The sequence below is a fragment of the Peromyscus leucopus genome, chromosome 7 (genome assembly GCF_004664715.2).
Source record: "Peromyscus leucopus breed LL Stock chromosome 7, UCI_PerLeu_2.1, whole genome shotgun sequence".
Classification (NCBI taxonomy): domain Eukaryota; kingdom Metazoa; phylum Chordata; class Mammalia; order Rodentia; family Cricetidae; genus Peromyscus; species Peromyscus leucopus.
Window position 1 is genome coordinate 55326150 of NC_051069.1, and position 14449 is coordinate 55340598.

The following is a 14449-nucleotide window of genomic DNA, read 5'->3' on the forward strand; positions in this document are numbered from 1 at the left end:
GCCAGTGCTCTTAAGCGCCAAGCCATCTCTCCAGCCCCCTGTATTTTCTGTTTTGAGACAGAGTTTTTCCCAGAACTAAGAGCTCATTGATTCTGCTGTATTGCATGGCCAGCAAGTCTCCTGCACCCACTTCTCTGCTGGGATTACGGATGTATACTGCCATGCTCAGGTTTTTGTTTTTGTTTTTTATGTAGGTGCTGGAGATCTGAATCCAGGTCTTTTCTGCTCACACAGCAGGCATCTTTACTGACTGAGCCATTTATCGAGTTTTCCCAGTTAAAAACCCCAGCCTTATAGTCAGCATCTGAAGTGTTCACCTTGAGGTTCTGTTTGGCATGCTCATTCTCCATCTAGTGGTGCTTTTTGGTGGTGGTTCTGGAACCTTTTGGAGATGGAGCCTAACGCAGGCCCCTAGGGTTAGACATTTGCTAGTTGCCTAGTCCAGTTTCCTGCCTTATGAATGGAGCTGTCCTGCCTGCCTTCCCTCTGTGATAGCCTGGAGCCCTCTGAAACTGTGAACCTGAGTAAATCCTGGTCCACCAAGTTATTTCTGTCAGTTACTGTGCTCACAGGGTACAAAATTAATGAATATGCTACAGCCAACCATCTATAAAGTCAGAGAGTTGGTCATCTTCTATTTTGAATCTTATCAAATTGGATAAAGAGAGGGGCTAGAGGTAGAATGTGATGGTAGACTGTTTGTCTAGCATCTTGAAGCCCTGAATTTGATCTCAAGCACAGGAAATAAAACACACCGAAATGTTAGAAACCATTTTTAAGGTGAGAGTCTCATGACTGAAACAAGGGGATTTCTAAATGTTTCTGTTTCCCATATCCTTTGCATTCATTTGTTTAGTTCATTAAACATTTACCCAGAAGGCCCTGTAGCTAGCACAATGGGCACTCCAAAGATGAATGACTCATGGTTCTACGTTCCAAGGGACTCACACACTGATGGAGATTCAATGACTTAAATTACGAAAGGCCTCTAGGCCCATAGTCCCTTTCTATGAAGCTCAAGGGCAAAGGAAAAATTTTGTTTTGCTCACTGCCATTAACCTGGTACCTGACATGTGGTAAGCACTTAATGACTGTTGGTCAAATAAATGCATAAACCGGGAAGGCTAAAGCTCGAGAAACACAAGTTAAAAGGAAGACTCCCTTGAGATAAAAATCTGGTAGAAAGTAGACGATTCAATAATGCTCTGAATTCCTCCTCTGACAGCCACCACCTATCTCTCTGGTCATGGAGGAGAGATACCGACCTCTGACAGGTTTAAACTGCATCCAGCATCCAGCAAGGATTTAGAAAATGCACCACAGTCCACGCCCTACTCCAGTCAGATGTCCTGGGAGTGGGGGTGCACGAGTTGCTTGCCTTGTTCCTGAGACAAAATACCTGCCGAAGCAACCAGTTTGGCTCCCAGTTCAAGGGTATCATTCCACCACTGTGTAAACATGGCTCAAAAATGGGGAACTCCAAAAAACTAAGACTCTTGTGACCTTGGTTTCTTCAAAGACACAGACTTGGTCTTGGATTTGCTTTCATACCCCTCCTAGGTGTATCAGATAGGAATGAGTTCTCCTCAGATTATTCATTACAACTGGCTATAACAATTTGTTTATATGCCTCTACAGTGAAACATGTTTCTGCCACATGCAGCCTGTCTACCGTGTGCAGCTGGCCTTCGTGACTGTACAGTTTATTCATGAGGCTCTTCTTAACAGAGTATACATTGTCTGATGCTCGGAAGAAAGTCTGTCTAGCCCAGACTGCCTCATTTATTGGCTACACTTTCCTAGGTCCCACTCTAGAGCAGTAAACATACCATGCTTGGGAAAGGCATCTCAGCAGGAGCAGAAGGCTGGCTGGTCACATTGCATCCATAGTCAGGAAGCACACAATGAGCAGGAAGTAAGGCCAGGCTATAAAAACCCAAGGCCCGCCCCTAGCACCCCAGGTTCCCTAGCACCCCAGGTTCCCTAGCACCCCAGGTTCCCTAGCGACTGCTCCACCTCTTAAAGTTGTACACCCTTCCCAAAGAGACTACCAGCTGTGCTACAGCACAAGTGGACATTTCCAATCATATACATGCAAATGACAAAAAAGACTCTGCAGGTATTTATAGTGTATTATATTACATTGTATTTGTATGTGTGTGCATACACATACATATGTAACAATAATAAAGAAAATAGGCCATCAACTTGAGAGTTGGGGGGGTATTGTGGGAGGGGTCTGACAGAGGGTGTCTGGGAGGTACTGGGGGGAAATAAGGAAGGGGGAAAAGTGTTGTAATACTATTTCAATTGAAAGTATATTTAAAGCGTGATGGTGGTGGTGCACTCTTTTAATCCCAGAACTTGGGAGGCAGAGGCAGGCCAATCTTTGAGTTCGAGCTCAGAATGGTTTACAGAGCTAGTTCCAGAACAGCCAGGGCTACACAGAGAAACCCTGTCTCAAAAAACAAATAAACAAAAAGTATATTTTAAAAAATAAAAATTGAGCCGGGCGGTGGTGGCCCACGCCTTTAGTCCCAGCACTCGGGAGGCAGAGGCAGGTGGATCTCTGTGAGTTCGAGGTCAGCCTGGGCTACAGAGCAAGATCCAGGAAAGGCACAAAGCTACATAGAGAAACCCTGTCTTGAAAAACCAAAAAAAAAAAAAAAAAAAAAAAAAAAAAAACCAAACCAAAAAAACATAAAAATTGAATTAGACAAGTAGACTGGGAGCAATCCCCAGCACTTCTGCTGAGAGAGTGTATCTCAAGAGTCATGGAGCATGCAAAGCTCCCCGCCCCCACCCCCGACTTTAGCATACATCATAGCCCGCAGGCTCTGGTAATTCTTCCCAGTCAGGAAAAACAACCTTAGAGCCCTTTTTCCCCTCCACAAGAATAAAGTGTGTTGTTCCTGACACTGCTCTCTCTGTGACAGCCTCATTTCTGACCACAGACCATATTTTAAATATGTTCTTCTGTTGTTCCAAAAAACATTTGAACATCACACTTGTGTGACCTTATGTCTGGATTTTGTGTGGATGTAGATGCTTCTTTTGTTTCTCTGAATATACTTCCTTCCTCCTTTCTTTCTTTCTTTCTTTCTTTCTTTCTTTCTTTCTTTCTTTCTTTCTTTCTTTCTTTCTTTCTTTCTTTTTGAGATTGGGTCTCATTATGTAGTCTTGCTGTACTGAAACTCACTGTGTAGACCAGACTGTCCTGGAACTCACTGTGTAGACCAGACTGTCCTGGAACTCACTGTGTAGACCAGACTGTCCTGGAACTCACTGTGTAGACCAGACTGTCCTGGAACTCACTATGTAGACCAGTCTGGCCTGAGGAAATATGCCTGCCTCTGCCTCATGAGTGCTGAGGTTAAAGTAACCACCATTCCCTGCCACTTGTTTCTTGGAGTATGATGTAACTATGGTGACAGATGGGTGACTGAATTAGGAGGCTAATGTGTTCAATGCTACAATGGAGAATAACTATATGAACTTTTATTAGGCCTGGTTCCTTTAATCTAGGCTTCTGTGTGCCATCTGAGGCTGTAAGAGTATCTTAGTCAATGTTTTGTTACTGTGAAGAGACACCATGACCATGGCAATTCTTTTTTTTCTCGAGACAGGATTTCTCTGTGTAGTTTTGGTGCCTATCCCAGATCTCACTCTGTAGATCAGGCTGGCCTCAAACTCACAGAGATCCGCCTGGCTCTGCCTCCCTAGTGCTGAGATTAAAGGCATGCACCACCACCGCCCGGCGACCATGGCAATTCTTATAAAGGAAAACATTTAACTGGGGCTTGCTTACAGTTTCAGCGGTTTAGTCCATTATCATCATGGAGAGAAGCATGGCAGCATACAGGCAGACATAGTGTTGGAGAAGGTGCTGAGAATTCTACATTTGGATCAGCAGGCAAGAGGAAGAGAGAGATTCTGGGCCTGGCTTGAAACCTCAGAGCCCACCCCAAGTGACACTCCCTCCAACAAGGCCACACCTCCTAATAGTGCCACTCCCTATGGGCCAAGCCCTGGAACACACGAGTCTATGGGGGCCATTGCTATTCAAACCACCACATAGAGTCTCTAAGATGAGCTGGTTTGTGGTGTCCCTGTCACCCTGGGGCCTCATGTAGGCCAACATTATTAAGAGGAAGAACCATGAGGTTTAGTTCGTTTCTACTTTGAGCTCTGATAGTCCAAAGAGCCTAAACTAAAAACTGTTTTCAGTCTGTAGTCAGAAGGCATGGATGATGTATGCAAGCCTTGGTTCCTGAGTAGCCTGCAGGTACCTAAGGAGTGTCCACACTGGGCTGTGTTTGGAGTGGTCCTGAGTCAGAAACAGCTTTGTGAATTGAGCAAATGTCTCCACCTTTGTAAACTTGGGCTACTCAGTCTTTGAATTGAGTGTTATCAGTCCCCAAGGCTGTCATGAAAAGTGAGTCAGTCACTAACAGTGGAGTGCCAGGGCTACCCAAGGTTACCTACCTGAGACACCGCAGCACTAAGTCAACCCCATGAGGAGACACCACTATCATCATGGCCCACTTTTTTTTCCTCATCCAAGCAACTGTGACTACCCACAACCCTCAAGATGGAGTCTGTTGACATTTCTTAAGAAAAAGGGGATGGGGAAGGTTATTTGACCCTTGTTTGAGACACCACTCCAGAACCTACCTGGTAGCTACAGGTGGTTCTCATGGTGACAGGTGGTGTCTACAGTATATAATGTACAGAAAGTTCACAGAATGGGGGCTCCATCTATGCCCCATGGGGATCTCATCATTCATTGTGATGGCCATTCTTAGTTGTCAACTTGATACATCTAGAATCAACTAAAACTCAAAAAATGACGGCACACCTGTGAGGGATTTTTGCTTAATTTCAGGCGGGAAGACCCACTTCTAATCTGGATCTCTAAGGTGGAAGCTACACCTTTAATTCAAGTCACTTGAGCTGGGAAAACCTACCTTTAATTTGGGCCACACCTTCTCCTGGAAGCCTGTGTAAGGACATGGAAGAAGGAAGCTTTGCTCTTTGCCGCCTTCCTTTCTCACCTCACTAGCAAGTCCATTTCTTCACTAGTGTTAGAATCTATCTATCTATCTATCTATCTATCTATCTATCTATCTATCTATCTATCTATCTATCTATCTACCTATCCATCCATCCATCATCCATCCATCTATCTATCTATGTATCTATGTATCTATCTATATCTATCTATCTATCTATCTATCTATCTATCTATCTATCTATCTATCTATCCAGCCATCCATCTGTCGAGAGACTGAGATTCATTCCTTAAGGTCTGTTGCTCTAGAGAACCTGACTAATACATTCATGCTGAAATGAGACTTTTCGGTGATGTGGCTGCTTTGGCATCCTTCATTCTTCTATAAGTAACCCCTCATCCACGTGCTGTAAACAAGCCAAAGAAGCTTATTGGGCAAATCAGACTGTGGCAGAAGAGCTACTTGGGCCTGTTAGTCTGGGACAAGTAGACACTCCTTCGTGTCTTCCTAGGAAAAGTACATGCAACACTACTTGCTAGCTTTGTATAAATACTCACGTTTTACCTTTTTTAGGTATAAAATCACAAAGCAAGATGTCAAATATCTGTAAGTCATCTCCAGCCTGGAGAGAAAGCACAGCAGTTACAGAGAGCCTGAGTTCAGTTCCAGTACCCACACTGGGCAGCAATTACAGAGAGCCTAAATTCAGTTCCAGTACCCACACTCTGTTGCCAGAGTTTTCCGCCTTGCCCACAGTCAGGACAAATCTTTGTCACCCGCCAGTCCCACAGCCGCTCAGACCCAACCAAGTAAACATAGAGACTTATGTTGCTTCAAACTGTATGGCCGTGGCAGGCTTCTTGCTAACTGTTCTTATATCTTAAAGTAACCCATTTCTAGAAATCTATACCTTGCCACGTGGCTCGTGGCTTACCAGCATCTTCACATGCTTCTTGTGCTGGCGGCATCTGGCAGCCAGTCCTTCTGCCTTCCTGTCCTTTTATTTCTCCTCTCTGTTAGTCCCGCCTATCCTTCCTGCCTAGCCACAGCCAATCAGGTTTTATTTATTGATCAATCAGAACAACTTGACATACAGACCATCCCCCAGCACAGCCAAGTGCAGACCATCTCAAACACCTGCACTCAGGCCCATGGTCCTAATCATCCTCTATACGGACCTGCTGGGTAACGCCACAAAGAACCCAAGAAGGGCTCCCACAGGACATACAGATCATCCCACAGCACTGGGCAGCTCATACAGCTTCCTATAACTACAGTTCTAGGAAATGTGATGCCATCTTTTGGCCTCTGCAGGCACTGCTTGCATGTGGTGCACATAAACTCAACAGGTACACTCATACACTTAAATTATATATCAGAAATGTGAGTGTCCCACAACAGGGAAATCATCCAGAAAATTGAAGTACACTTTCACAATGATCTTCAGTAGCCATTAGAGGATCAAATGCACAAAAAATGATGAGAGGAAAAAAAGAGACAAAGATGAAAAATGTATAAAGACAGTGAAGGATGGGAGTTGGCACAGGATAAAGGAGGAGAGGGTCAGTGCCCATGCACTAGGCAACCTCGGTGTGGCCAGGACCGGAGGGAGATGCTTTTGACAGTGGCTCTGTCTGTGCTCCTGGTGAATGACACTGAGAGCATCTTTCATTAATATGAGAGGCTCCAGGCAGCTGCCATGTTGGTGGGTGGATGCCAGGCCATGCTCAGATAAATGGCCTCCTGCCAGACTAATCCAGGGTCTGAGCTAGGCCAAGGAGATCTGAAGGCTGCTGAGTGATCAGGGCTTATTTGTTTGAAGCAATCAGTCCCAGCCTTTCTACACCCCCCTTCTCTGCAGAACCCAAGAGAAGCCCACTCTTGACAGTCAGAGGGAAGCAGCCTACGGCAGCGATGTCGTTCGGTCCTTTGCATTCTCCTCGATGGTCTCCGAACCTTGCCTGGGACCATCTCTCTTGGAAAAGCCCACAGTGCGGTTAGGCAGTAACAGTCAAGTAAGCTACTCATAAGACTAAACTCATAAGACTTAAGGAGATAAATATTGCTTCTCCTTCAGATGCTAGGGATTCAGTGAAGACTAACTGAATGGATGGGTGGTGGATGGGTTGTTGATGGATGATGGATGGATAGATAGATAGATGGCTGGGTGGGTGGATGGATGGATGGTGGATAGGTTGTTGATGGATGATGGATGGATGAATAGATGGCTGGGTGGGTGGATGGATGGGTTTATGATTAATAGATACTGTGAAATTCATGTTCTGCTGCCAGAGTCAGAAGGGTTAGTCAGGGATCGGTTCTAATATAATTTTCTTTAGTGAATTTCTGATTATATTTCACTGCAGAGAAAAGGAAATACTCCCCAGGGAAGTGATTCTGGCTGCTGCTGGCCCTGGAAACTTAGTGTGAACGTAGCCATGTCATCTACTTTTGCTGGTGATTTTGGGTCCCATTATCCGTCTTGTATGCCCCAGGGAAGCCAGCTGCGTCAGCATGGATTTCTATGTTTGTCGAGGAGCAAGGCACTGACAATGGGACCCGTGTCCTGTGGCACCAAACTGGGGCACTCAGGCCACACTGGGAGAATAAGACTTCTGGGGGCAGCTCTGTCCTATTCCTACCCCGTGGCCAGGTGACAGCTAACGCAAGGGGCTTTGAGGCAGTTGATGGTTTCAGAGGGAAACCGATGGCTGTTGGGTGTGGGAGCTGTGTTCCAACTCTAACGCAGCAGCTTTATGTAAATCATCTCCTCTAATTATCACAACTACGTGATGAAAAGAGACTTTCTTTTCAGTGCTGGGGGACTTGAACCCAGGGCCTTGAGCATGCTGGGTGAGAGCTTTACTGCCGAGCCACGTTTTCAGCCACAGGAGAGGACTTTACTGTTAAGGAAATAGGCTCAGACAAACCAAATGCTAGTGTCCTCAGTCAGAGCTGTGGACGTCAAAGCAGTCACTCTTCCAGCTGCCATGGTTATCATCTGAGGCCATTTTTGGAGAGAGCAGAGCAGGGTGGCAGCTTTAGGGTTTCTCTAGCAAGCTGCAGTTGCTCTGCAATGTGGTGGGAGTAGGAGCATCCCAAGACTCCAGGTTCTTGTGCTCAGAGAGAAAGGAGGCCATTACCACACAGGAGTTTGCATTATTTAGAGACCCAGATTCCTGATGCGGGTCTGTTTAACAGTCTCGTGGGGAAAAACAAACAAACAAACAAAACAAAAACTAGTGAATTTCCAAGAACAGCTCGATGCTCCTGGGTTTGGGAGCTACAGTAATGAGGTCTGGCAGTCTTGAACTTCACTCCAATGCTGCTCAGAACTTGGGAGGGGAAAGATGGAAGACAGTGGACAGAGCAAAGTAACAGGCATCACACCCATGTCAGGAGATGGGATGCAGCCCAGTCCGGTTATACCACTATTCAGGAGGCCTAGGGCAGGATGATTAATTTGGCTGCCTCTCTTTTTCCACATGGTGCAGTAGGACAGGGATATGGGTCCCCTGCTTCTCATCTGAGCCACTTGCCCATGTCAACCCCATCACTGTCCTCAGTTAGTCCTCTGAGGGCTCACGACCCACTGAGATGGGGAATTTTATGTCAAAGTTGTGCTGGCCCGCTTTTTGGTTGAATGCGGCTGTGAAGGCATTCAAGGGTATGTATGGTTTACATTCGCAATCAGTTCGTTTTTGATAAACCTCTCTAACGTGGTGGGCCCCACCCAGCCATATATCCTGTGTTCTTCATCTGCCGATGGCTCTTCCAGTTCCCACAGTGTCGATCCAGTGGAGCTGTGGCAATGGCCGCACTGTCCCAGCTCCATCTAGGACTGGAAGACTCGGCAACCGACTCTCCACCACTCTGTTCCTTCTTGGCCCCTAATGGTCTCAAGAACCCATCTGCCTTTAAAGTCCTAGCACTGGGACATGGCCAGTATGAAGAGGACATTACAGTTCTATTCATATACACATCAAGCTCAGGCATATCCAATTTTATAAGAGAAACACTGCTAGATGTAAAGCCACAGATGAAACCAAATGCATTGACAGTAAGAAATGTCACTACTCCACTCTCACCAATAGACAGGCAATTTGCATAAAATGAATAAAAAACATTGACATTAAATGGTATTATGTATCAAGTGGACCTAACATGTCTCTAGAATGTTCCATTCAAATATTAAGAATATACGGGAGAGACACTGCAGCCACCACCAGGACAAGCAGCATGTAAAGACGCCGGTAAGCCACCAGCCATGTGGCAAGGTATAGACTTACAGAAATGGGTTAATTTAAGATATAAGAACAGTTAGCAAGAAACCCGCCACGACCATACAGTTTGTAAGCAATATAAATCTCTGTGTTTACTTGGTTGGGTCTGAGCGGCTGTGGGACTGGTGGGTGACAGAGATTTGTCCTGACTATGGGCAAGGCAGGAAAACTCTAGCTACAAATGGTGCCCAACGAGTTGGCAAGAGTTTCCACCTAAAACCTGAGAAAAAATTCTAAAACGGAACTAAAAACAGCTTCCTAATTGTCTCTCTCAAATGAGCAGCAGCTGCCGGTTTGAGTTACTGGCTACTATGTCAGGTTCCTGGCGTGTGCACTTGACCTGCAGTATGGCGGGAATGAGGCCTCTACAAGTGGCACATTAAGCTGCGTGGTGGATTTAGCCTTTGCTAGTACAAAACAAAAAGAGGTTTCTGGGCTACACGCTGCTTTGATAAGAAGCATAGACCCTCTATTTCTGAGAATTGATGGCTCCCAAAGCTGGTGGAAAACGTACCACCGCCATGTTGGGAAGCTGAAGTGGGCGGAGCCAGCAGCCACACCACCGTTTCAGTCTTAGAATGGTGCAGTTTAAAGCAATAGGCTCAAGGTAATATAAAACATAAGCCACATAAAGATGGCTACCACACAGAGAATCTGGATTATGTTCTCTTTGATATTCGTAACTGAAGAAAAACATTTGATTGCAAAAGCTGTTGAGTTATGCCAAAATGTATATTTTAAAGGTACCTTGACTTCAAAATTTGGCTATAAGGATATGTTGCTTTGGAAAAGAAGCTCTGCTTTTGTTTCTACAGAAAGCCAGAGGCTATGGATTTGTTCCAGATTAAGATACATCAGGTTTGACCAACCAATACCACCTGAAAGGTCTCCGATGACACCATGGCCCAGATGATCCAACATCCAGAATCGTTTCAAGGCAACTGGCTCAGATGATACAGTCTCACGGACTACCCCATGATCCTAAAATTTTCTTTATGTCCCCATAAGATACAGCGCCCCCCCCCCCTCCAGCAGGAAGTAGTAAGAGAAGCTACGCCCAAATTCCCAAATATACCAAGCTGGCTTTGGAGATGTGTAAAAGTTAAAACCTTCCTTTTTAAAAAAAGAAAAGGGGAAGTGCTAAAAAAAAAAAAAAAAAAAGAATATACATTATTCTCAGCAGCTCATGGACTCATCTCTAAAACACACCACATATTAGGACTCAAAGTAAGCCTCAACAAATATAGGAATATTGAAATAGTACCCATATTCTATCAGATCACTATAAAAACCTTTAATCCACTAAACTGGAAAATCTAAAAAATGTGGACAAATTTCTAGACACATATAACTAACCAAAAATTAAAACAAAATGAAATAAATAATTTAAAAAGATCAAGAACTAGGCATGAGATTGAAGCAGCAATAGTGTTCCAAGAGAAGGAAGTCCAGACAGATTCAGACAGAATTCTTCTCATAGTCTCAGAAACCAGCACCAATGCTAGTCAAATGATCCCACTAAGGGAAGGGAGGGAGGCTTCCAAAAGCTTCCTAAGAAACTAGTATCACCCGGACACCCAAACCAGATGACGAGTCAGGAGCAGTGAGAACAAAACCACAGAGCAGTCTCCCTGACGAGCGGACACGCATGCTCAGAGTCATGCCAAGTTAAAGACCGTGTAAAGAAGACTGTTCTGCTGGTGGACTTCAAGGCATGGTCATGCTTCCTGGATTTTCCATCCTTGGCTTTGCTTCCGCTTGAGTTTTCCCGAGTGTTTCTTCTGTGTCGAGTCAGCTTTCATATCCTGCGCTGTCCTCGTTATTTCCCTCAGCCATTTGCTTGTGCTTTCTTGGACTTCAGTCACTTGTCCTGGTCCTCTTTAAGTACACTCAAGCTTTCACGTTTTTCTCTCTTTACATGCTTTGAACGCATTGACCATGCTTATAATTGTTCTTTTGAATTCTGTATCTATTTCATGTAAGTTGCTCTCCTTAGGGGACATTACCATAGAATTGGTGGTTGGGGGGCATATGTCTGCTGTCATGATGTCCATGGCAATGTATTTGTCAGCCAACATTTGCTGAAATACTTCAGTTTTCTTCTTGTACAGATAATGCAGCTCCCAGACACCATAAGAATTTAATGCCTGAAATTAATTGCCACCAGGTGGCGCTCCAAGGCTACCGAGAGCAGGTTATACTTGCTGAAGAATGAAGAGGGGCTGTGTGTGTGTCTTGGTGTAAAGGAGGACGGGGCAGAAGGATATATATGTATACATACATGTACACATATTTTTAAAATTGAAAATAGATTTTTTCATACAATATAGTCTGATTGTGGTTCCCCTCCCTCAACTCTTTTCAGATCCTCCCCACCTCTCCACCCACCCAAACCCGAGTTCTTCCTTCCCCACTCTCGTTAGAACACAAACAGGCATACTTACCTGGCAGGGGAGATGCCATGATCATGAAGGTGTATCTTCCAGGGTGAGGCTTATCCATTGCACCCCGCATGTGCTGACCTCTATGATTTCCCCAAATCTGGGAAATTCAACTGCATAATTTGTGGTATTGGGTGACTGTGCTCACTTTTTTCCTTGAAGAAAAGAAAAAAGAAAACAAACAGGCATCTGAAAAATAATTATAAAGAAACCGAATAAAATAAAATCAAACAAAATAGATTAGGACAGAACAAACAGAAAAAGGCCAAAGAAAAACCAAGAGACACACGGGTGCGGAGGCACACTCATTTGCACACACAGAGACACACAGGTGCGGAGGCACACTCATTTGCACACACAGAAACCCCATAAAATGCAAAACTGGAAACCATTATATTAAAACAAAAGACCTGTAAGGGTTAAATAAAAGAAAATAAGCCCAGCCTAAGCATTATGCAACAAAAACACCTAAAAACACCATTGAGTTTGTTTTGTGTTGGCCAACTGACTGCCGGGCCTGGGGCCTGCCCTGGAACGTGGTTTGTGTATGAGCAAGACCTCACTGGAGTGGTTCCAGCAGTTCCAGTGGTTCTCAGCTGGAGACAGCTTCTGGGCTAGAGACAGGGCTCGTGTCCACGGCCCTCTCAGTGCTGGGACCCATCCGGCAGAGGGCTGTGCAGCCCCGTGTGTGCTGCCGGCCTCTGTGACTCGTGTGCACGAGTCCTGTTGTGGCTAGAAGGCCTTGTTCCCTCAGTGTCCTCCATCCCCTCTGGCTCTTACAATCTTTCCACCTCTTCTCCTTCAGGGTTCCCTGAGCCCCGAGAGGAGGGATTTGACGGAGACATCCCATTTAGGGCTGAATGTTCCCAGGTCTCTCACTCTGCACATTGTCTTGCATGGCTCTCTCTTTGTTCCCATCTGCTGCAGGAGGAAGCTTCTGTGATGATGGCTGAGCAAGACACAGGTCTATGGGTCTAGTAGAATGTCATTAGGAGTCACTTGGTTGGTAAGTTCCTTATTAGAATGGTAGTATTTGGCTTTCCTTTAGGTCCATGGCCTATCTGCTCTCGGGTTCTTTGGGCATGGGTTCCATCTCGTGGAGCAGTCCTTAAATGTGATCAAACAGTGGTTGGTTACTCCACAACTTCTGTGCCAACATTGTGAAAGCACATCTTGCAGACAGGTCACCATTGTAGAAAGAAGGTTGGTGGGTCGGTGTTTACCTTTCTCCTCTGGTACCTTCCAGTACCATGAACACTAGGGGTGAAGGTTTTATCTAGCTACCAGCTTGACTTCTCCATGTTCAATGAGTTATGTAGGTGTTGTCTCCAGCAATAGGGCCTTACCATTAATTTGTGGAGAGCAACCAACAGCCTTGGCAATGGCTTGGGTTGTTTGGGTGTTCCCATGGGGCCCCTTTGGCCAACAACTTGATTAGACATAACCAATTTCTGGAACTGGACGTTTCATTCGTTGGCTGTATATGTACATACGTTTCATGTACAGCTGATCCACTATGTGGTGACTGGCGTTATAAAGCCTTAATATTTGTTATGTATCTTAGCTCTTCTAGGACACAGCTTCCATGTTTTCCTCTGTGCACCACTCAAGGTCCAGCCTGTGGTGTTTTCCGTTAAATTCAGTAGCTGCCCCGTAAGTGACTGCTGTCCTAATTGGAAGTCACAACTCTGCAGCTCCCAGTAGCGAGTGGTCCGGCCGCGGGATTCTGGTCCCTCAGGCACGGGCTCTATCACAGCTGCTGAAGGGAACTTTATCTCCATCTCTCTCCCTCTATAGAACTCAGGACTCAAAGGCTGAGGTGGAATTCTGCTCGCTGAGAGGTTGAAAAGAAAGTAGCTCACCTCCTCTCCTAGCTCAGGTCTCCCCAGAAAACCAGCGTCTTTCTGCTCAGCCCCCACTTAGGAACCCTGGCTACACACATGGTTCCTCCCTTCCACTCCTGTCACCTGGCTGCTGGCTCAGCCTCCTGACCCCAGCTTAATTTTATTTAATCAAACAAATGCAACACGTCTTTGCATGTTAAACAAATATACATAAACGAATGTAACACATCTTAAATTAACCTTCCACAAGAAGCCTGTAGTAGGAGCTTAATAAACTGAGGTTGACCTGAGCCCCCAAAGTCATCTTGTAATTAGACTTCCTTCCCTGTTGTCTTCCTTGGCCTATGGTGTCTGCCACATTGAGTCTCAGAAGCATCCTGCTGTCCATCTATTTTCCAGTCTTTCCTTGAGTCCCGCTTGGCTTGTGGCTCCTTTCCAGACAAGAACCTTTGTGAACTCTCTCTCTCCTGCTCCCTCTTCACACCCCATCTTCCCCACCGCCCTCCTCCATCCTCCATCTTCACCCTTGACTTTGGGGTCACCCAGAAGAAAGGATGGTCAGCAGTGGGTGGTGATGAGGACTGATGGGGACGGTGAGATTCTGAGGGATTCTGGGAATAGAAATGATAAGAATGGCTTGGATATGAGGTGTGAGGGAACTTGGAAGGGAGTCCCTGGTGGCTCCAGGCTTGTGGGCTGAGCACAGGGAAGGATAGAGTTAGCCCTTAGGACTGGGGACAGAAAAACAGTAGTCTTCATTCCTCTTCCTGCTTTTCCTCCTCTCCTCCTTCTCTGCTCTCCTCTGTCTCTTCCCCCTTCTCTCCCCCCCTCCTCCTTTCCTTTCTCGTCCTTTCTACCTTCTCTGTCCA

The 14449-nt window shown here is 45.6% G+C and overlaps 1 non-coding gene across 1 annotated transcript; it reads left to right on the forward strand.

Moving 5' to 3' along the window:
* The first annotated feature begins 11731 nt into the window (after positions 1–11731).
* LOC114696377 lies at positions 11732–11893 on the forward strand. The gene has a single exon (XR_003735003.1). It is a non-coding gene; the product is annotated as a U1 spliceosomal RNA (small nuclear RNA).
* Positions 11894–14449: the final 2556 nt, after the last annotated feature.